This window comes from Colossoma macropomum, unplaced genomic scaffold (genome assembly GCF_904425465.1).
Source record: "Colossoma macropomum unplaced genomic scaffold, Colossoma_macropomum, whole genome shotgun sequence".
Taxonomy (NCBI): domain Eukaryota; kingdom Metazoa; phylum Chordata; class Actinopteri; order Characiformes; family Serrasalmidae; genus Colossoma; species Colossoma macropomum.
Window position 1 is genome coordinate 1,082,862 of NW_023495967.1, and position 22,040 is coordinate 1,104,901.

Below are 22,040 nucleotides of genomic sequence, written 5' to 3' on the forward strand. Positions count from 1 at the left end.
CTAACATGACCACATTATAGCTTGAAATATTTGTAGGAAGGTGTAGGAGGTGAACTGTGAGAACACAAACATGAAATTTGAATCCCACATGAATCTGACATGAGCAGTCAAGTCCAGTCAGGTCGGCATTAAATTTCACGTTATGTTCTCACAGCTTACCTTGCACACTTAACAGATTTCATTCCCCCCTTTTTTGTTTCGGTCCACAAGATCTAATGGCAGCTATTATTGTCACTACATGGCAACTGGCACTATCCCATTCTGGACTTTGGGTGTGATTGGGGTGGTTCTGTCACTTTTGGACAAGGTTTGTGTCAGGTTTGGACAGAATTTTGTCAAGTTTAGTTTGGGTTCAGACTTAAAATGTGGTGCTGTACGTCAATTCAAGTCAGGCTCGAATATGAAATTCACAGAATGTTTTGGGGTGCAGACAACATTTCAGGCCCAATTAAAGCTCTAGATCACCTATATGGCAACACTACCAAGTGTCCCTGCAGAACCCCCCCACTCCACTGGCAATAAAAAACCATCCATACTACACCTGCCATTTTGATCAAAAACATCAAAGCCTCTTTGCAAGATCATCCAAGGGCCTGTGTCCTGCAGTGGCCTTCCTCACACTCCTTCTCCTCCTCTCTCTGCTTTGATGGCCAAAACTGCTGACCCAGGTCCCAATGCTCTTCTTCAGACAGATCAATGGCAGCTGCCACTCAGCAACCTTTTTCTGAAGTGGTATAAAGTTTATCTGCTGTCCCTGTGTGTCTGCCTGGTTGAGTGTTTACCTGCAGATAGCAGGATCCTCTTCTCCTCTTCAGACTACCACCACCACCACCCTCTTCACTCCCCCAAGCCTCAGACCCTGGGGGTGAAAAGTAAAGAATCACAACTTCTTTCATTACAATACTTCAATATTTAAAGGTAGCCAGTAAACCCTTTTAAACCTTGATCATTTGATCTTCTTTCTGCAAGGCGAACATGAAGTAAGTCAAGAGGAATCGGAAATAAGAAAAATAAAATCAGACTGCAATGATTTGCAAATCTCTTTAGCTTTTTGATTCATAATCAATTGAAAATAGTACAAGGACAAGATACTGAATGTTTCAACAAATTAACTTTATTGGATTTGTTGTATATATACACAGTTGGTTCAGAGTATTTACATCACTTTTTCTTTAAACAACAGTCAGTGGGAACTGAGGACACTAATTTTAGGCAGGCCAATCTAGCACCTGTACTCTCTTACCACAAAGCACTGTTATATGCTGTTATAACACATACAGAATGTGATATAACATTGTCATGCTGAAACAAGAAAGGACTGTCACTGACAAAGACATTGTCTAGATGGCACTATACGTTGCTCCAAAATGTGTATGTACCCCACAGTATTAATAGTACCTTCACAGATTTGCAAGTAACCCATGTCATTGGCACTAACACACCCCATACCATGATAGATGCTGGCTTTTAAACTTTGTATTGATAACAATCAGGATGCTCCTTTACCTATTTGGCCTGGAGAACTCAATGTCGATTATTTCCAAAAACAATTGAGAAGGGTTGACTCGTCAGATGACAGCACACGTTTGAGTTTTAGCCCAGAGAAGTCAGTGGTGTTTCTGGATGTTGTTCATATATGGCTTTGATTAGTAGAGTCTTAAATTACATTTGTAGATGCAGCAATGAACTGTGTTTTCCCATGTAGCCCATGTAGTTACTTTCATGTTAAGAAACCTCTCAGGTTTTTAATGCAGTGCCGTTGGAGAGATCGAAGGTCATGGACATTTAATATTTCTTGTCTGCCTTTATGCACAGAGATTTCTCCAGATTCTTGCACTAGTCCTTGCACACACCCTGACCCATCCTTGCTCACAAATGACTGTTTTGCATATTTTCATATTTGAAATTATCATTGGAATTTGTAGACAGTTGAGCAATGGTTGAAATATAGTTGGGAAGGTTTCAGGCCCTGGTCCCCTTGGCTGACTATCAGTAGCTGTGGTTATCAAGAGATATTGCTGATGTCTGCAGAACCTAGGATGTCTACGCTTGACCATCCTGCCTGCTACTGTTGCGATACCAAGATTTTCACTCCTCATGACAAAGGTCATCCCATCTAACCCTTGGTTGAGGAGGAGGGAGGCCTGTGCTTTGATAAAATAAGGGGAAAACAGAATGAGAGAGAGGGAGAAGGACAGAGAGAGATGAAGGAAGTCGTCTGGTCTATAGAGTCATGGACCCCAAAGACAGGCAGCAGAGATAGCAGTCTACAGGCGGCGGATGTCGGGGGAGGTGGGTGAGGTACGTTGCCCCTCAGCCGACAGATACCTCACACATGAAACACTATGGGGGTTATCAGTGGCTCCTTTGATGTGGAGCCCAGTGGCTATCTCCCCTTGTGCCTGGACTCTGCACTCCTTCAGCCACACGCCAGAGCCTCTGACAACTGCTAATATGCAGGCAAGAGGCCACCGGCCCCTTCAAAACTCACTGCTGATACCCAAGGAGCGGTGAGAGCAGCAGGGGTGGAAAGTGTACTGAAAAAACTGACTTTAATATGAGTACTGCTACTGTAGTGATATTTCAGGTGAATACAAGTAAAAATATGAATGAATGATTAACCACCCATAGAAATCAATAAATCAATACTTGATCAACTACCCGTATAAGTCAAATTGGAACCTGGAATATGGAGAAGGCTTATATTACTTGAAGAACCTTATACTGAACACAATGTAATAGTAACCAGTAAAGAGTATGAAGGATGAGGGCAATATGGTCAGTGTTTTTAGAGAAGATGAGGATTCTAGCAGCAGCCTCCTGTATATACTGTATATACATGCTGAGGGCTTTAACAGGAAGCTCAGATAGGAGAACATTACAGTAGTCTGACCAGCATGTTACTAATGCACATAAGAGTGTTTCTTTCATCAGCTAGACTGAGGGATGGCTTACCTTGAGATTAAATTATCTTGTTAGTTCATGTCCCTGGTCATATTAAGCACAGTTCATCGTAGATTACAGGGAGCCAGGAAGAGCTTAGCTCCCAGAAAGATACTTGAGCTCCCTTAAAAACAGTAATACCTGGAGTCTTGGGAGTCGCAGATCCTGAAAATGAACCATTAACCCATTTATAGTAATATATTTCTTCTCTGGTTTTTCTACAAGGCATCCCTGTGTTGCTTTGTTGAGAGTAAAACAATTTTGCGATTAAATGTAAACATATAGTTCTCATTCTTACTCAACTCTTTATATGACCACTGATACTTCTAGATGAGAAATGATTGTTTTAACAGAACTCTACCTGTAGTTTCAACCTAGTTTTCAAATGTTTGGCATAAGTCAGTTATTAAGATGGAAACAAACTCATTCAAAGTGGTTTGATCTGAAAGGCTCCATTCTTAAGAAACATACCGACTCTAATTTCTTTACCGTAGTGATAGGAACCAGGAGTCACAGTGGCTACAGTGCAAGTCTATTTTCTTTACAATGCAAAACATTCAGTGAACCTATGACTTTTTTATGTGTAATTTTGTTAATGGTAAAACAGTGCTAGATATAAAAAAAAAAAAAGCTTTGTTTGGTACTATGCCCTGTATGCAGCCCCTTCCGTTTTAGGATGAAATCTTATCTGAAAAACTTACACCAAACAAAGTTTCAGACATCACTCAGTATATTCATAACCTTTTTGTGTAATAACTTTCTGTGAGGGAGCTTTTAGAAGCATTAAACACTGATGTCTGGTTCCTCTCACCACTGTGAACAATTCTGACTCAGTAAGTTTCTCTAGAATGGTGCATTTCACAGTGTCTGCTCTGAATGACTTTGTTTACATTTTAATCTCTTAATTATGCAGACATTTTGAAAAATCAGCAGAATTCCTCTTTAAGTAGCTCATCAGTGTTTTCACTATTGCCAAAATTTAGCCAAAAAGAGAACAGCCTCATTCTGCTGTTTCACAGAACACACACACACACACACACACACACACACACACACACACACACACACACATTATTCTCTTCACTCACCTATCTCACACAATCATCATGCAGTTGCCTTGAATTTATTTGACACTTTTATCAGACTCTCATTTGATTTCCTCCTTCCCTTAGCCATAAAAACACAAAACCCCTGTTTCTCTTCTTAACCATTCCTTAAAAAGATTTCCACCCCAAAAGATAAGCTGGAAAAGAAGACGCTGCCTTTTCAAAGGCTTCGGCTGTCGTAAATTAGCCATTCCCTTCTCGAGGCGGAAGATCTAGAGCCGTCCCCTTCTGTAGACCCAAACCTTTAACATGTTTAAGAGGCCATGACTGTGTCTTCCTTTCTTTAAACAAACTCGAGCCCTTTTGATTTTTGCTGTATGTCTTTTTACAGACAGCGGTGGAAGATGCAGAGAGATGGGAGGTCACAAGGCTTTAATGCATTTAGCATCGACTACACCCCCCCACCTCCTTCTCTCACGCAGTGCGTCTATTAGGCCCTGATTCGATTTGGGTCTATTCATTTGCAGGCCCCAGCAGTGGGGACCCTCGCTGGCCTGCTCGGCCGCCCACTAATTGGTCCTGTCTCTGCCCGGCCCGTCATTAGATTACGGCTCGAGTCCCAAACACTTGTAGGCTGCGCTTGTGCCTCCATTTATATGGGCCTAATGTAACGCAAAATTCATTACTGATTGCATTAGGGCTGCGGTCACACACACAGATGGAGCTTGGAACTTGGGGGAAGGATGGAGGGATGAGAGATGAGGAGGAGAAAGGTGAAAAAAAGCAAAGACATTGGTAAAAAACCAAGACTGGCCTTGGCTTAGGATCAGATGTTTTAGTTCTCAGGCAAAAGAAGAGCAGAGCGAAAAACACTGCAACTTAACGTGGGGTTAAATGTAATAAACTTTTAATGTAGTTCAGCAGGTTCAAGTACAACTTGATTCAGCACATTTTAATGCACAATTACTGTTTGTTTGTTGAATTTAACATGTTGGAGGAAAAAACCATAAAGTGTTCTCTGTGCAAACGTCAGGACACATTATACATTTATTTTTTTTTCCAGTAAGTTTACAGTCAAAAAGAATATGTGCAATACAATTCGCAACTTATTTACACTTTGAAAACCAACAAAACATGTAATTTGACCAGGGGTATTTACTTTTTTTTGCGTGTAACTGTACCCATAGCATTGTCATCTATGAATTTTGGACAGATATTTCTCAAGATTTACTGTTTTTGTAGCATAAAAGTAACATAAAACTTTTTTAACCTTAGTGTTTTTTGACTCAGTGAGTCAAAGTCACAAAATTCACACCTACATTATTAATTATGTACTGTACTATAGCACTTTGAGACTTGTATTCAACTCACAGTGAGAGCTAGACAAGCTAAAGAACAGCCTCTACATGGCAGGGTTAGCTGTACTGCATATACCCTTATATACACATTTACATCCAAAACAGTCAATTTTTGTGTTATTTTTAACATAATTACCCTAATAGTTGCCCTAATTACCTTAAACATAATTACCCTCATATGCTGCTTTGACAGCCATACATATATTATGCCTATTCATGTATATTGTTTTGGTGTCCTGTCTAGTTAGCATTGTGTATATTTATTGTTATGTATATTTGTCATGTGTTTGTTTATTGTCTGGGTTATTTATTGCATGTTCTGCTGTAGTTTCATGCTGTCACATAACAGCATGTATGTCTGTGTAATGTGCTCCTGCATTGTGTTGCACTACGGGCCTGACGAATGACATTTCATTCCAGTGTATGCAAAGAAATAACAGTAAAGACCACTTGAAAATCCTCAGTTAACCCCTAAATGCATGGAAATCCATACATACTTTGGTTTGCATTCAATCACATCCTCACAGCAATCTTCCAACATCTAGTGTAAATCCTTTCTAGAAGAGTAGAGGCTGTTACTGCAGCAACAGGCATTTCAAACAACACTTCAGAAGGAACTTTTGGACGTATAGTGCATCTAACACAAATTGGTCTACAAACTCTCATAATAGTGTAAAACTGAAAACATTTTAGCCACAATAACAAAATAATAAAACACATTTTGTCTTTTTTTAATATATGTTGTTCACGATGTAGATCATGAGCCGCTAGTGGTCTAAGTTATGCACCAAAGGATTAAATAAAGCGTCCAGTATAAATAGTATTATAATGAATATGGGGGAAAGTTCTTGGGTCTGGTTTGGGGGGAGTGGCAGCAGATGGTTAGGTGCTCACTGTCTATGTAGGTTGGGGGGGCTTCAGAGGATAGCTGCCTATATGAGGTCATCTCTCGTCGGGAGGAGCAGGGGGCCACTGAAGTGTTCTGAGACACTGATTGACGGTCTCTTCCAAAGATGACTTTACAAGGGTCTGCTCTGGCCTTAGAGGGATCTGTCAGGTGAAAGGCTGTTAGTTTTTGGAAGGCTGCCATTTTTGGAAACATGTGTTAGCCTACCTTACTTTTGTTAAACAAGCAAAATAACTAGCAAAATAACATGATGGAATCTCAGAATGTCTGTTTTTCTGAACTGTTTTTATCACCATATTGTTCTCATTCATCATCATGGGAAGGAAGAAAATTTTTCAAAATCTAAATTCTTGTTTGTAGGGCGTCCAATGAAGGTGCTCTATGGATAAGTATTCAAAAAGTACTCTACTAGAAATTTAAAAAACATTCATTACATCATAGCTATGGATATATATATATATATATATATATATATATATATATATATATATATATATATAAATACAAATTTAATATTTCAGACTGAATTGGATTTTAGACTGAAGTCCTTTTACTTTGAGTGACCCTATACCTTAATTATGTTTATTTTATTTAAATAAATGACTGAGCATTCTATTTTGTCACTGCCAGTGCAATAAAAACACTACCAAAACGACTAACAAACAAAGCTTTGAACAGCTGTACACACATAAAATCATTAATAGTGTTCATTAAACACAAAACAATTACTAATAGTAGGCCTACAACAAGTTACAATCATGTTTCGGTAGTGACAGTTCTTAATGTTACACACTGATTTTTAGATTTGGGACACATTTACTTATAATATAATGATAAGATAACGAGAAACAAAACACTCATCACACTACTGAAACTTTACCAAATGCGTCAGTAGTGACTGTTTCGGTAGTGACAATTTAAGCTAATGTGGAGCAGAACTATGAAATGCTAGCCAGTACATGACTATCAAGCACAGCTTTGAAAAACTGTACACACATAACACCATACATTTTTGTATTAAAACACTAAACATAATTGCAGAAACTATGTGTTTCGGTAGTGACGGTTCTTAATATTACACACTGATTTTCAAAATTTGGGAGTCTTTTTTTTCCAAAACAATGAGATCTAACTGCTCGCCATGTGGTCCTGGGGGACAGGGATGCAGTCTCACTTCCTGATCTAAAATGCAGGGGTGTGGCTCCGCCTATGGACTAAAACTCTTTGTGTTTCGATAGTGACATGAAAACATGGGACAGCATTTTGAATAAAGTTTTTTTTTCAAACTTCTAATCTAACTGAATTTTTCAACTTCAATTAAAAATAAAAAGATGTTTTTTGAAAACAATTTTATAAAAACAACCTCAAAAATGTAAGTATGATTTTCACAAATGTAAACTGAGGGGTTAGGGTTTGGGACACACAGCTCTCAATAGAAAATACACTATAATTGATGATTTTGTATATTTTTAGCTTGTTACTGTCTCAAGTAATGTCTTGGGTTTAAATAACTCATAAAATAATCCTTATAAATATTTATAGTCTGAATATTTAAGTGTTGGAATGTAAGTTTTGTTTTTGCAATCTACTTTAGTTTGAACTAATTTGGTGTATATGTGTCAACTGTTAGTCTTTTACAAAACATGTATCTAACATTGTTACACACAGTGGTTTGGAGGTTAACTATAAATAGAGCTGAAGTGGCAGTTTGGATGTGTGTAGGATGCATTGCATGACCAGGAGATCCGGGAAATGGATCTGTTACAAGACTTTCTTTAAGACGTCTTGTTCAGTGTCCAGAATGGAGAGAAAGAGAGAGTAGACCAGATTTCTTCTCAACTAATGCGACAATGCAGTCCTCCTGTAATCAGATTTCCCAAGGCCCACTACAATGATGCCAATTGAACTTCACTTCTTGGTGTTAATCCAAGACAAATTCCATTCTACCAGTGAGAACACAAGAACAAGAGGGCTCAGATGCCTCCTAAATTCTGACTGGATATACTTTTCACAGAAAAAAAATTCAGAAAATCCACACATCAGTAGTCACATACTTCTCTTATGTTCCTTTCATAATACACACGTACGCTGTACGAAAATGCTCTTCGCTTCCTCATAAATAATGCGAATGTTATCCAAATATTCCAGAAAATATCAAACTCAATGAGGCTTTTTGTTTTCCTCCAGTCTCTTCAAAGGCAGCTGCAAGCCAGTCCCCACAGCCTGGCCTAATCTTGAACTAATTTCAATGTAACAATTATTAATGGAATCATCTGGGTGCGTTTCTTAATGCCTTTATGATTGAGCAAATTACCCCAAATATGGGGTGTCGTTCATGCATAACTCAAGCCAAATTGATCCGTGAGGTCCTGCCTGTGGATTTTGGAAGTCTTCCCTCTTTGCCAGATCTTTATCTCAAAGCAAAACATTACAACTTCATACAGTCTGTGTGCATTGATTTGTATTTATTTGAGTTCTAAAGCATTGAATCATATTTATTTGACTTCATTATTACTGTAATGCCTGTGTAAGTATTGCTTTGCTATTTTATGTTCTGGAGAAAAATGTATATTTTTTTATGCATTGTGTCTAGATGTAACTATTTTTTCATTATCATAGAAGAATTAATAGATTTTGATATTTTTGCCTCTGAACTGCACATTTCTCAGGCGTTACTGTAATTTTTGGGGTGTTTTCACCCTGAGCCATGGTTAACCTCTTAAACTCTTAAACATAAGTGGGCCACAATTCAGTTCTTCACTGTAGTAACTGGATCATTCCAGCAAATTGATTCAAAGTCAGAGATAAAACATGTTTTGACCTTTTACTGACTTTGACTTTAGACTAAAATCCTTTCATTTGAATGACCCTATGCTTTACATATATGTACTTTATTACAACAAATGATTAAACATTTCATTTTGTCACTAACAAAACAATCATCACACTACCGAAACTTTGCCAAATGTTTCAGTAGTGACTGTTTCGGTAGTGACAATTTTAGCTAATGTTGAGCAGAACTTAAAAAGGACTAGCAAAAAACAGCTTTGAACAGCTGTGCACACATAAAACCATACATTTTTCTATTAAAACACAAAACTTAATTGCAGAATATATGTGTTTCAATAGTGACAGTTCCTAATGTTACACACTGATATTCAAACTTTGGACTCATTTTCTACAAAACAATAAGATCTAACTGCTCACCATGTGGCCAAGAGGCGCCGGGATGTAGTCTCACTTCCTGATGTAAAGTGCAGTGGTGTGGCTAAAATAAGGCCCTGCCTACAGACCAAAACTCTTTGTGTTTCTGGAGTGACATGAAAATGTGTTGAAGTTTTTTTCATTTGAAAACTAAAGCCAATAATTAACCTCACAATAAATGTAAAATCAAAGAAATTAGAAAAGATCTTTTAAGATAAACATTGAAAAAAAATTAACTTTAGGGGTTAGGGTTTGGGACAGACACGTCTCAATAGAAAGTCCCCTTTAAATTATGATTTTTGTTTATATTTATTGTATTACTACCTTTATTAATGCCTTGGGGTTAAAAAGATCATAACACAATCCTTCTGAATTTCTAAGTTCTGAATGCTTAATTGTTTCTACAGTGGGACGTCAGTCTGAACTCATTCGGTAGAATGGACCAACTACAGTCCTAAGTAATTCCTAAGTAAAAATGAGTTAACAGATCCTCTACAAGGACAAACTTAAATATGGCATTGCAATGGAAGCAGCTTGGCTCATGTTGTTCCAGCGCAGAGCTGAGTTAATTGTTGCAGAGTCCTAACAGCAGATACAGATCTGTGCTGTGGCCATGGCTCAGTGCCTGGCCCCTGTTGCACCCCACTCGCTTAATCAAGCTCCGATTAGACTGACCTCCCCGATTCAGACCTACATCACACTAACAGCCATTTATCTCTGCCCCAAAAGTAGAACCTCCAGGTTCTGAGCTCAGCCCTACATGTGAAATGGACAAATTTGGAATTGAAATCAGGACTATGACTGAAATAGATCCCTATTTGCGTTTTAGCGAATTATTGAGTATGTTGTCCTTATTGAGTATGTCCAAACCGTAAAATGGAGTTCCAGAATGATTTCGATGGCACTGAAAAAACCCCAATGCACTCATCATTTCTAGCTAACACAAATGAATATATATATATATATATCCTCTACAGTGAACACACTTCTGCACATTGTAATGCACAGTTATTGTTTATTTGCTGGATTTAACATATAGGGAAAATACAAAATGTGTTAAAAATGTATACAAAATCACATTTACTTTGTTATATTTTATTTTTTCCAACATGTAAAACGGAATAGAATTGGTGCTTCAAGATTTGAGCATATTTAAGTGTGTTCTCTGTAGAGGATGTATTAACTTTTGTCACTTAGAAAGTCAATATAAACATCATTTGGCCAGGGGCACCCAAACTTTTGCATTCAGTTGTGTACCAAAGTGCATTGAAAGTCTCTCTTTACAAAGCAATGGGCAGGTGAACATTGACTAAAGTTAACGGTGTCCGCTGAGACACTGAAAATGAAATCCCTTGACTTTTTGGCAGAACACTACACAAAACAGCAGCTCCACAACATTACAGTTCAAATGAAGACCCTGATACTCCTCATCATACAGCAAAAACACTAACTGGTGACTGCAGATTATGACAATCATGAACCAGGAATGAAACGTGGAGCCTGGTCAAGGTTATGTATTTATTTATTTATATATGCATGTATGTATGCATTTATTTATTTGTTGATTTGTCTGTTCAGTTTGCTTGTTTAAGGAAAAGACAGCAAACTGCTTCTACTCCGGGTGCTCCCTTTGTCTATTTGTACCCCAACTATATCTCTGAATGTCCAACCGAATCTAATGTGTAAGATACTGTCTACATTCAGCTGTGCTATATGTTAATGTCCTCTTACTCAAACAAGTCACATTTCCCTTCCTCTTTGCATGTGAACTTTAAGCATCCTGGCTGATTTCAATCTTAGGTCAGCTGATGGTGTTGATGTAGAAAGGAGATATCCAGGCAGGGTCTCTGGGTTAACTCCGAACTTGGCAGGGCAGGACTGCTGTGCCCCAGGCAGCAGCCAAGCAACAGTAGGGTTTTCATTAAAGAGTAATTGAAAGCGGCTCTGGGTTTCTGCCGCTTCCACCTGCAATGTCTGAGAGCGTATTTAAACAATAACAATGCTCCATGCCACTGGCCCTATTAATGCTCACTGTTCCTCAACAATAGGACAAGGTACACTTATTCTCTTTTGGTAGGTGATTGGTGATTTGTGGTGGGAAAGCCACACCCACATGGTGGCAGTGGAGGAGCCAGGTTTCAAATCTATCCATTGATTGGAAAGTAAAAGAGGTGAAGGTGAAAGATTGTCAAATTTAGTCAAAGTTGGCCAGTGCCAAACCACCCCCTCTACTCGTGCTCTTACCTCCCTAGCTCCCTAGCTTTATTAGCTGGTGTTATATGGCTACGTCAGAGGTATAAACTGTCTAAATTATAGGTAAGCCTGCAATGCCAACTTCATAAATTGTTTCCCGGGGCTATGTTCTAAGAATGCACTCTATCTAGAGCATTACCTCAAAGATGTAATCAACATGGAGAAGAGCTTACTCCACCGTGTTGGCCATCAGAGAAATATTGACTTGACCAGATGGCATTTTTGCATCTCTGCTCGCCATGTAACATGATCATATCCTCTAGTTCACATGCTAGTAGAGGTAAGGATGTCCCGCAGACTGGCCCTCTCTAATGAAGGCTGATTGGGGTAGATGAAGATGGAGTTGTCTGCTTGCTCTGGCTCCTCTGCCTCCTTCCTGAAGGCAGGTTCCTCCAAACGACATTTTGACGTGAAAGCGCTAACAGGAGACAGCTGGATTAAACTTTAAATGACATAACAAATCAGAGAAGGAGAGGCTGGACTTGTGGAGCTAGGGGCGGGTGTGGGTTACTGGCCAAGACCCCATGATGGGGATGTTTAAATTAGGCTGGGGGGTGATTTGAAGTAAGGGGCTGTTCTCCCTCGTCCATGCTCAACACTGGCACACAGCTCCCTGATTACGAGCTTCTTTTGTTTCCCCTTTGATCCCCGTCTCAGTTTTGCAGCCTAATGCTGCCCCACATGTATCTCTGTCATTGCAAGTCTTTCATTTGGAGCAATGTGTTCTGAATCAGGGGGACAGTTCCCTGGCAGTGTAGAAGAGTGTACCAATGAGAGAAGCCTGATCTGAGGCCAGTTTTGTTGTTTCTTTTAGGTCACCTAACCTCAGAATTTGGGTCAGGCCAACTGGTCATTTCTCTACAAGGCAACTTTAGCCCAGAATGCATGAATGGGATGCACTCTCTGGTCAAATTCAATTGTGGTTTTGAGCTTGTACTTGGCAGGGTGGCAAACACCAAAGCCATTAGTGTCACGTGAAAAGTGGTAGGGTTTATATCTGCCTGAGCAGGGCCCTGAAGTGAGAAGAGAAAGAGGATTACAGTGATTCACAGAAAAGCACTAAAGCTGGGCCTTATCAGGCCATTCTGGTGAGCAGTTGTTCATTGAAAACTATTTTATAGGGCTATTTTCACTTACATTTTATTTCTGAGGTCATATGTATTTCGTCAAAATGAAAAAAGTGCTGAACACGCGTCTGTTGACAACCGGCCTTGCTGGATGGAGTTGTCAGCCACTGTATTCATTACCAAGTGGTAGGTAAGCCTCATAAAACAAATAGAAACTTTTCAGCTCCAACAACTTGACTGCAAATGCCCCACGTCTTAAGCTTGGCAGACTGCTGGGAATTTTCAGAGCTGGCTGAAAACACATAGCTCCAGTGCAATGTCTGAGAAGTGCTAGAATGTGGGTGCATTAGGCCACACAAGAAAGGCTTTTAGGTCTTTAATGGTCTTCATCAGCTTAAGGCCTTCAGAGTAATGAGCCACACTTGCATTCCTATGGGAGCTGAGGCTCGGAGTGGTACTGGGGCCCAAGCTTTGGCCGGGAAAGTGATATCATTACAGATTAAGCCCTGATAAAGCCTTTTGCTGCCTCTGGATGCCCAGAGAGGTTGAGTGTGTGTGTGTGTGTGTGTGTGTGTGTGTGTGTGTTAAGGTATGTGCTAAGGAAAAAAGAAGAGCAAGAACGTTATCATAAACTGGGGTGATTTACCATTCATTCCTGCAGCACTTGCAGCTTTGAGAATCGTGTGTATTTTCACCACCCTAATTTATGCACATAGGCTGATGTGCTAAGTAAAGTATAAATTAATTGGACTATGTTATTGTTATGTATTATATTTTACCTACATACAGTATTTCAAGATAGGCCATGAAAACAGGCCATTACTTAGGTCCACTGCCTGGGGGCCTTGTCCAGACACTTGAACTCATCCTGTTTTATGCTGAACCCCGCTTTAACACTATTACAAGTTAACTGCACTTCTCAATGCCCTGGCTGTTTTCTGCAACCTGAGCCAGAGAAATAAAGCTGTTTCCCCAGCTCTGCACAGATCCTCCATGTCCCCAATTCCTGTTTATCACCGGGAAGAGCTTCAGATGGGCTTGTTGCTTTACGGCCTCGACCCGGCACTGACTCCGCCAAAGGGCTGCAATGACCTAACATGATGTCGAATGTGTCCCAGGTGTGGATCCGCGAGCGGAGAGGTGAAAGTGCTGTCGCTTGGCCAGAGATTGATGGCCTCCTTCCTGCCCGTCCCAGCTCCCTCTGATGTCAACGAGGCGATTTTTGGGCTGTCGGTTGGACGGGTGCAGGAGGGAAAGTGGGGGGGGACTCTTGGGTCCGTCCTTGGGGTGTGGTGACTGAAGAAAAGCAGAAACGCTTCCTTGGCTACCCATTTACCCCCCTTTTCTTTCTGTGTCCTGCCCTGCCTTCAAACCTGCACTGTACAATTTATGAAAGGCTGCAGGGAAGGAGGTAGGAGATAAAATATGTGTTGCAGAGGAGTCAAGCAACAAACAAGGTGCAGAGAAGAGAAGAGAAGAGAAGAGAAGAGAAGAGAAGAGGTGCAAGTAATACTCCCCACCGCTACCCCCCTCCACCTCAAACCCAGTCTCGGCCCGTCTTATGGCTTTGATTACAAGTTATTACCCCTGTTAGCCGGGGAGCCATTCGTCTTGTGTGGGAGCACTGAGCTCACTTCCTAGCCCAGACCTGCACTGTCATACGGCTGCAACCCCATCCCTCTCTCCCCCTACTTTTCCTCCCTCTCTTTGTTTGAGCATCCGGCAAGAGAGACCCTCGTAACTTCATCAATCGCTGGTTTCCTTTTAATGGGGTTGGTGCTTTATTTTAGACAGAGAACAGAGAGAAAACAATGGAAATTAAGAGACGGTAGGAGACATAGAACACTCTAAAAAATAATGCTTCTTGAAATGGATGTTCAATTCTGGGAAAACCTTTGATTGGTACAGGACCACTTCATTATTTAGAGATTAATAAAAACTTCCTCCAGTGTGTGAAAGCGTTGTTCATACTCATACATCTCATTTGAAAGAAGTATTTTTTTTATAGAACCATACATCAAATGTTAATGTGGTTCTTCTATGGCACTGCTTGAAAGAATAGTTTCTGGCACCTTTATTTTCAAGAGTGTAATTTGCTCAGGCAAACCTGAAATTATCTTTTCACATCATGATTTCTGTAGGCAGTCTACAGGCAGAAGATTAACACTATGTTTTCAGGCAGGCTTTCTGCACTGACCCCCCGCTTAGGACTACAATACTTGTAATTTTATCAACCAGCCAGTGCTACTAACTCTAATGTTGCCCCCCTATATACATATGCCCACCAATCCAAGATCTAGAACATTCCTCCAAGAAGTCCAGTGCTGATGTGCTGAGAGATTGACCTGTGAAGTTAATACATTCACCTTCCAATCCAAGCCCAAAGTGAGTACCCTCTCCACCCCCTCCACTATGGCCCCGTCTGCCTTTGATCAGTGGTGGATCGCCTGGGCAAGGCAGGCTGGAGGGATGACCTTTTTAAGGCATCTCAAACATTTTGGGCCACATGCAACAAAGACTGCGGGCTCCGAAAAAGTGCAAAAAGTCTTCGGTCAGCAAAGTTGCATTTGGAGTGAGCACAGATCAACAGGTATGCAACATTTGGAGTGATGAAGGCAATTTATTAAAGGCTTTTTAGTCACCTGTTGAGTCAAATGTAAATGATTAATAAAATTATTAAAATTGTACAAGCAGCTCTACTAGGAGTATTCAAACTTAATTACTTGAAATATACTGACCTTAAAATTGATTAAAGCATAAATACTTTGGGCCGCACATTGTATTAGTAAGGCCTTCAACGTGTATCTCCTCAAATTATTTATGAGGATGAATTCACTTCACACACATTATGAAGCTAAAGAAGTATAAAACCAAAAGACTAAATCAAGCTAAAACTAAATGTCAACAATGTCACTTCTTATTATAAAACCGGGAAAATAACTTTGAAATTTCTTGAATCACATTTATATCTCTTATGTTTCTTTGATTAATTATCAAGGAAGTGTGTTGCCAAAATGTCAGTATAAAATTTAAAATACATTAAAACAATGTAATTTTGCCACGTTTGAAAACATTGTGTCAAGAGACACAAATTTAAAGCATGCAGCTGTCCCTCAAAGATGAAAAAATAAAGAAATCTTAGAGTCTGTCTCCTAGACTAACGCAGTTTCTCACTGGCAGGGAATCCAAGAGTATTTGAGTGAGACTTGATGTTGAATTCCAAGTTTTTAACTTGATCAATTATGCATTTAGGACGGAGGGATGAGGATGGGTTTTCGACTTTTTTCCTTACCCCCCAAAACAAACTCATTAGACAAAACAAACTCATTAGCTGCTCTTTTTGAAGAGGGAACGTAATCACTCTGAAGCCGTAACGAAAGAAAACAAAGTGGGCCTTCAAATGATTCAGCTCGCTTTATTGTGCGTTATTGGAAACATACATGTAGACAGTGACACTCAACAGCACGACACATGCGCAGATATCAAAGGCTACCGGTGCCCATCACGCGCACAAACAGCCACCTTGTTTACCCTCGAGGATCCAGCGGCGTCGGCGGAGGCTTTTAATCACAGTTTCAGATCGTTCACTTTTGTCTTTTATTTTGTCTCGTCTTCTTCGTGTTGCAGTCGTCTTGTACACTTTCACCTCAGCGCCGTTTCAACAGGGCAAAAGCTCCAGTGCTAAACAAAGTGTAAGTGTCCATTTGACTCCATCCGGGCTTAAATGAACGCTGTAGGTGTTACTACAACACTGTACGCGTTAATCCATCGCTTTAGGTGTTAATCCAGCACTGCAGGTGTAATGTAGCTTTGTAGGTGTTAATTCATTCAACACAGGGGGGATAATTACTGTGAATCTAAACTGAAGTTTTCTGAAGGTCAGTATTTCTGTGGAGAAATGGACCACATTTTCACGTAATCTGGTAATAAGAGTAATTATTCAACGTGTACGCTGATATATCTGTAGGTCCAGTAAAAATATAGCAATAAAAAATCAGAATGAAAAGAATATAACCGTCACACTTTCACTTTTCTGGCTATATTTTAGAGTTATATTTTTAGGAAAATGGTTTATTTTTGTTAGTAATGTTCCAAACTGGTTACTGGACAGGAGTCAGGAGCCTAATGCTTATTTAATTAAAAAAATATTTAATGGACATTCAACTGAGGAGGAAAAATGATAAAATAAACACCTGTTGCTGTTAGCTTTCGCCTTTTCAGAGAGTATTCTTCACTCTGTGTTCAGGCTGAATGATTAATGGTTAGAAAAGTACACCAGTAGGTCTTTTGCAGGGATTGTAAATTATGTAGAAGGTCCGCTATGTTCGTGGTTCATTTAGCTGCAATGTGTGCGCATGTGCTGTGACGCCCACGTACATTCATACCATACACTTACATTGTATAATTTAATAAGCCTATTACTAGATAATTAGTTCTCGGGTTTAGAATGATTTTTAGCTTTTTAAATAGGTTTAAATCAATGTAGGCTAAGTGAATTCGCTCTTTGTTTAGCATAGATCAAAAATGACAATATTTACAAAGAATTCAGTAATCCATAGCGCGCAGGCCAACTATATACAGCACAATACATATAAATATACAAAATGTGTGTGTATATATACATATATTTACACTATTTATATGTACATTTCTGAAAACCCACACCGGATGGATCCAGAACATTTACTGGCAGCTTACTTAAAACATCTTAAGTGTTTATTGTAAGTAAAACGGACAGAGTTGTAAATTTAAATTGTGTAGCTGTCATGAACGTAGGTGCTGAAACTTGAACTTAAATCTTACCTTTAATTCACTGTTAGGATAGATTTGTTTTTCACTTTCCACTTAAAATTTCCCTGAAGAAATTTCACTCGGCCCAATCAAGGTTAAGGGAAGACTTGCGGCTAAAGTTTACTTAAGAGATTTTATGCAAGTGACCACAGGCCTGTGCAGCACCTTCTTCTTCTTTCTTACGTCCAATTTTCTGTAAGAGACATGTCTTGGTTGCAAACATGAAAAAATGAAACTGGTGGCTGATTGGTCAAGTATTGAATTAGTGAAAGCAGCGTTAACCTAATAATTATTAATCCTCGCATTACCTATTTAAAAATACCCATTTTACCCATATATATATATATATATATATATATATATATATATATATATATATATACACACAATACGCTGTCCCCAGAAACGTATACTATATTCTATATGCTTATATATAGTATAAGTCGTTTCTGGTGACAGTGTATTGATCTTCTATACATGATCTGTGGCAAAAACATTAAAACATTAAAAACTATTTGTTCAATGTATTTTTTTAATTGAAGCTACCAATACATATCAACTAAAATGAGTTTTATAAAAATCTTTCCAAAACTGTCTAAAAATTATGATTTTTTTTTGTTTGTTTGTTTCATACCTCATTGGATTAGGTGCGTCCTTGCTTTTAAATCTGTCTTAATGTTATTATTGGCAAATGCCCTCCAATAAGGGGAATCCTAATACAGTCCTGCAGGGCCAGAGATGGGTAAAGCACTCTAAAATCTTATTAAAGCCAAAGTATTGTTACTCCTACGCAACAATAACCCAAGTAAAACTATTTACTATTTAACAAAACCTTACTGAGCTCAATTCAGATCTGCTGTGGAACTTCTTAGTGCCTCCAGCATCTATCAGCACAGGAAACGTTTGTTCAGCTCTATTTTACTCTGTTTGGCATTATTTTGGTCTATCTAAAGTTTCAAAGTGAGAAGTGTAATTAAGGGCGAATCAGTCAAGGTGCTGTCACCATCATAACAGAATGAAACTGGACCCCCAAAAGCATGGACATTACTAAAGTGGAATTGCCAATATGTAGCTTCTTTTTCACACAATCGTATACTGGGGTAAATAGCATTTAGGTAAGAAATAAATAGGAAAAAAAAATAGGACTAAATGAAACCAGTTACTACCAACCTCTGCTTACAGATCTGTTTTAGATATCACCCCAAAGAATTAGATTTTCATACACTGAAGTATGATAAAACGCAGACAAGGAAAACAAAATGATGCTGTCCTCCAAAACTGGACCCTGAATCTCTTTTCAACTACATTTTGCACGTACAGGTGAAGACCTTGGCATCAGCCTTCAGGAGGAATCACTCTTAACTTAAGCCAAAGATATGTCAAAGCCAGAGCGTTACCACAGTCTCCAGGAGCAGAAGAGGCATGGAGCTATCCCAATGAGAATGGAAGCAGAATTGGAGACGAGCAGCAAGGCGGGACACGAAACCCCCCTGTAAGGACAGAAATAAAAGAGAGGGGAGAGTGGAGGAAGGTTGAGGGCTTGGGCGAGTCACAGCCTCGGAGTGGAGGAACGCGAAGGACTGGACAGGTCTTCAACGGGCTGGCGCCAAGGAGCTGCTCCGACAGGATAAACACGGCAGAAGAGGATTTGCGAAGAGATGCTGCTTGAGGACGATAACACTGAGCACACAAAAAGTCTCAGATAAATAATTACAGCCTGGGAAAATTCACCCTGTTTAGCCTGTTTTCTTCCTATTTTTTTTTCATCCATGCCTTATTTACGAACGCTGCTATTTATAATAACCTAAATAATGATGTCAAAATGTCCTTGTAGCTCAGTGTTTAGTCCCTTAACGTTGCTTGAATGAGAGGCAGCGTGTGAGTGGCACGGTAGCGCGCGCTCCCCGCTGCAAATAAATAGGCTCGAGCGTTCCCTTGACTTGTGTTTATATAATTAGCTCGAGACGTATATACATGGCAAATCATTAACTTCCTTCGTGTGGGGTTAATGTGCTTTCTTTCAGCGAGCATTTGAAAGCACGATGCGCACTATTTGTCGTGCTAATTGCGAAATAAATAACGCTTGTTATAAACTTTTAATAACACATTATCTCTTCATCTTCATTCAAAACAATCTCGTGTCAATTTTAAGCTTTTTCAATCTTTTTTATTTTACTAACCTTTTACTAAATTGTACTAAACTGCCTTTATATGTATTATTTTTTCATAAGTTCAATGGTTCTTTAGTGGTTCTTCAGCAAAGGCAGTGGTTCTGTGGATCCCTTTGAATGGTTATTGATGATGGGAAACCTGTTATATGTGGTTCTTCGAAGAACCCTTCAAAAGTGGTTCTATGTAGCACCAGAATAAGGTCTTTTCTATGACCTAGAACCTTTAGAACCTTATTTTGATACTATGCAGCCCTTTTTGCTGTAAGTGTATAAGCTACGATGTACCAGTTCTTGTAATTACTAATCAAAATCATTTATTTATTTGATTTTTCCTGCACAAATTCTCAATAAAAAGCGTTTACTTTTAGACAAAAAGCTTATTAATAAAGTTAATTCATATCATTATATGATTCTTCACAATATCATTCACATATCACATCTCTAGTCGATATGAATTACTTAACGAAGATCACGTACGTTAATACGTACGTACTCATTAATACATGTTCATAGTTACGTTAACTGCGTAAACCAGATCATATGATCACGTATAAGTAAACAATGAAGCAATGAAATCAGCTTTAAACAATGTAAACAACTCAGCTTTCTGTTGTTTTGTCTTCTTTTTCCCAGTCTAAAAAAAATGTATACAATATTTGACACAAATAAATAAAGACAGGAATAGTTCACCTGAAGTTTGCTGCCTGTTAAGGTCCAACACAGACATACACATACAGAAATACTCCATCTTACCAGAACTGCCCAGCTGTTTTCTTCACATCCAGGGATTTCCCTCTCATCTCATGCTCTCTCTCTTTCTTCATATCCCGAGAGATATTCCCATCCACACACCGCAGCTAAACACGACGGCCTCGGCTCGTCCCTCTCCATTCAGAGCCTCCAGCAGTCTGACAGCACCGAGACTTCACTGTCTGACGAGAAGAAGAAAGGCGGCGGCGACCCTGCGCCGCTCTCAGGGGACTCCTCTGAGTCATGGCTAATGTGTGTGGTGAGCAGTGGCTAGCTTTCAAGAAGTCCTGCAGAAGCACAAACAGCCCAATCAGCGTCACATTTAAGCACATTTCTGAAGAGTTTAAGCGGTTTCGGAAGAGTTGTAAGGAACATGAAGCCTGACACAAAACGCCAATTAGCATTAGCATAATCATAGCCAATAACTGCACTTAGCGTGATGAGGAAAAATGCCACAAAACTTGTTCAGATTCGTGTAAGCTGTGCTTATACAGCTATAGATTTTGACTACATGTAATTTTCATCATAATTAAATTTGTATTTTTTCATTGTTCAACAAAAAGTCAGTAGTCCCACATGACAGCTCAGTTCAAAAGACTGAATTTAACATGCTAAGCGATAATGAGGTGAATTTAGCCAAAATGTTTACTTAATTCTGAAACAAATCCTCTCATTTTTGGTGCTCCGGAAAAGCTTAAAGAACATATGACCAGAATGTAAAAGTTCAGATGCGGACATTAACAGGTTAACATTGTTTTCAACGCATATGGCTAAATGTTCCTCTTCATTGTTTACCCACATAGCATTTTCCCCCCATTTGAGCTAAGCTAAGCTAATTGTGTCATACAGCAATATTTCAAACGAGGATAAACGGGTCTGTCTGGGGTTTGATTGTAACCTGTGAGCTGGAGGGAGCAGAGAGCGGATGGGTGAAGGCTGTTTGAGCTGTTTGAGGACTGTGGTGCAGGGGGTGGGGTGAGGGTGGGGGTGAGTGGGGGGGTAAATATGAAGTGACAGGGGTAGGTTCTTATTGTAGGCCTCCAGCCGACTGGCGCCAAACCCCGAGTCCCACTTCATCACGCATGCGTGGGCGGAGCCTCTTAAAGGCACACGACTCTGCTTTTCCATTCACATCTCAGCACATCGGAACACAAGATGACGCGCTTGTAGCCTGACTTTAGCATGAGGGGGCTGTGTTTATCAAGTGGACTGAACTCTGTGTGTCGCCCAACACTTCACTAGCGCTTTGCTGATTAAACAAGTTCAGCATAAGAGTACAAATGACACAAATGACACAAATAAATAAATAAATAAATGAATAAATAAATAAATGGCCGATAAATACATTAGCACAAAGGCTATTTTTTTGTTTTTAAGAGAATTCTTAAATGGGAATTCCATTCCATCCAAGTTCTGCATAAGTATATGCCAAGGTGCAAACAGTCATTCATAGCAGTTTGAGGCGAAATGGTTTATTGTAGAGAAACTTAGAGTCAGAATTGTTCACAGTGGTAGTGATGGGAACCAGACGTCCGAAGAGTTCAATGCCT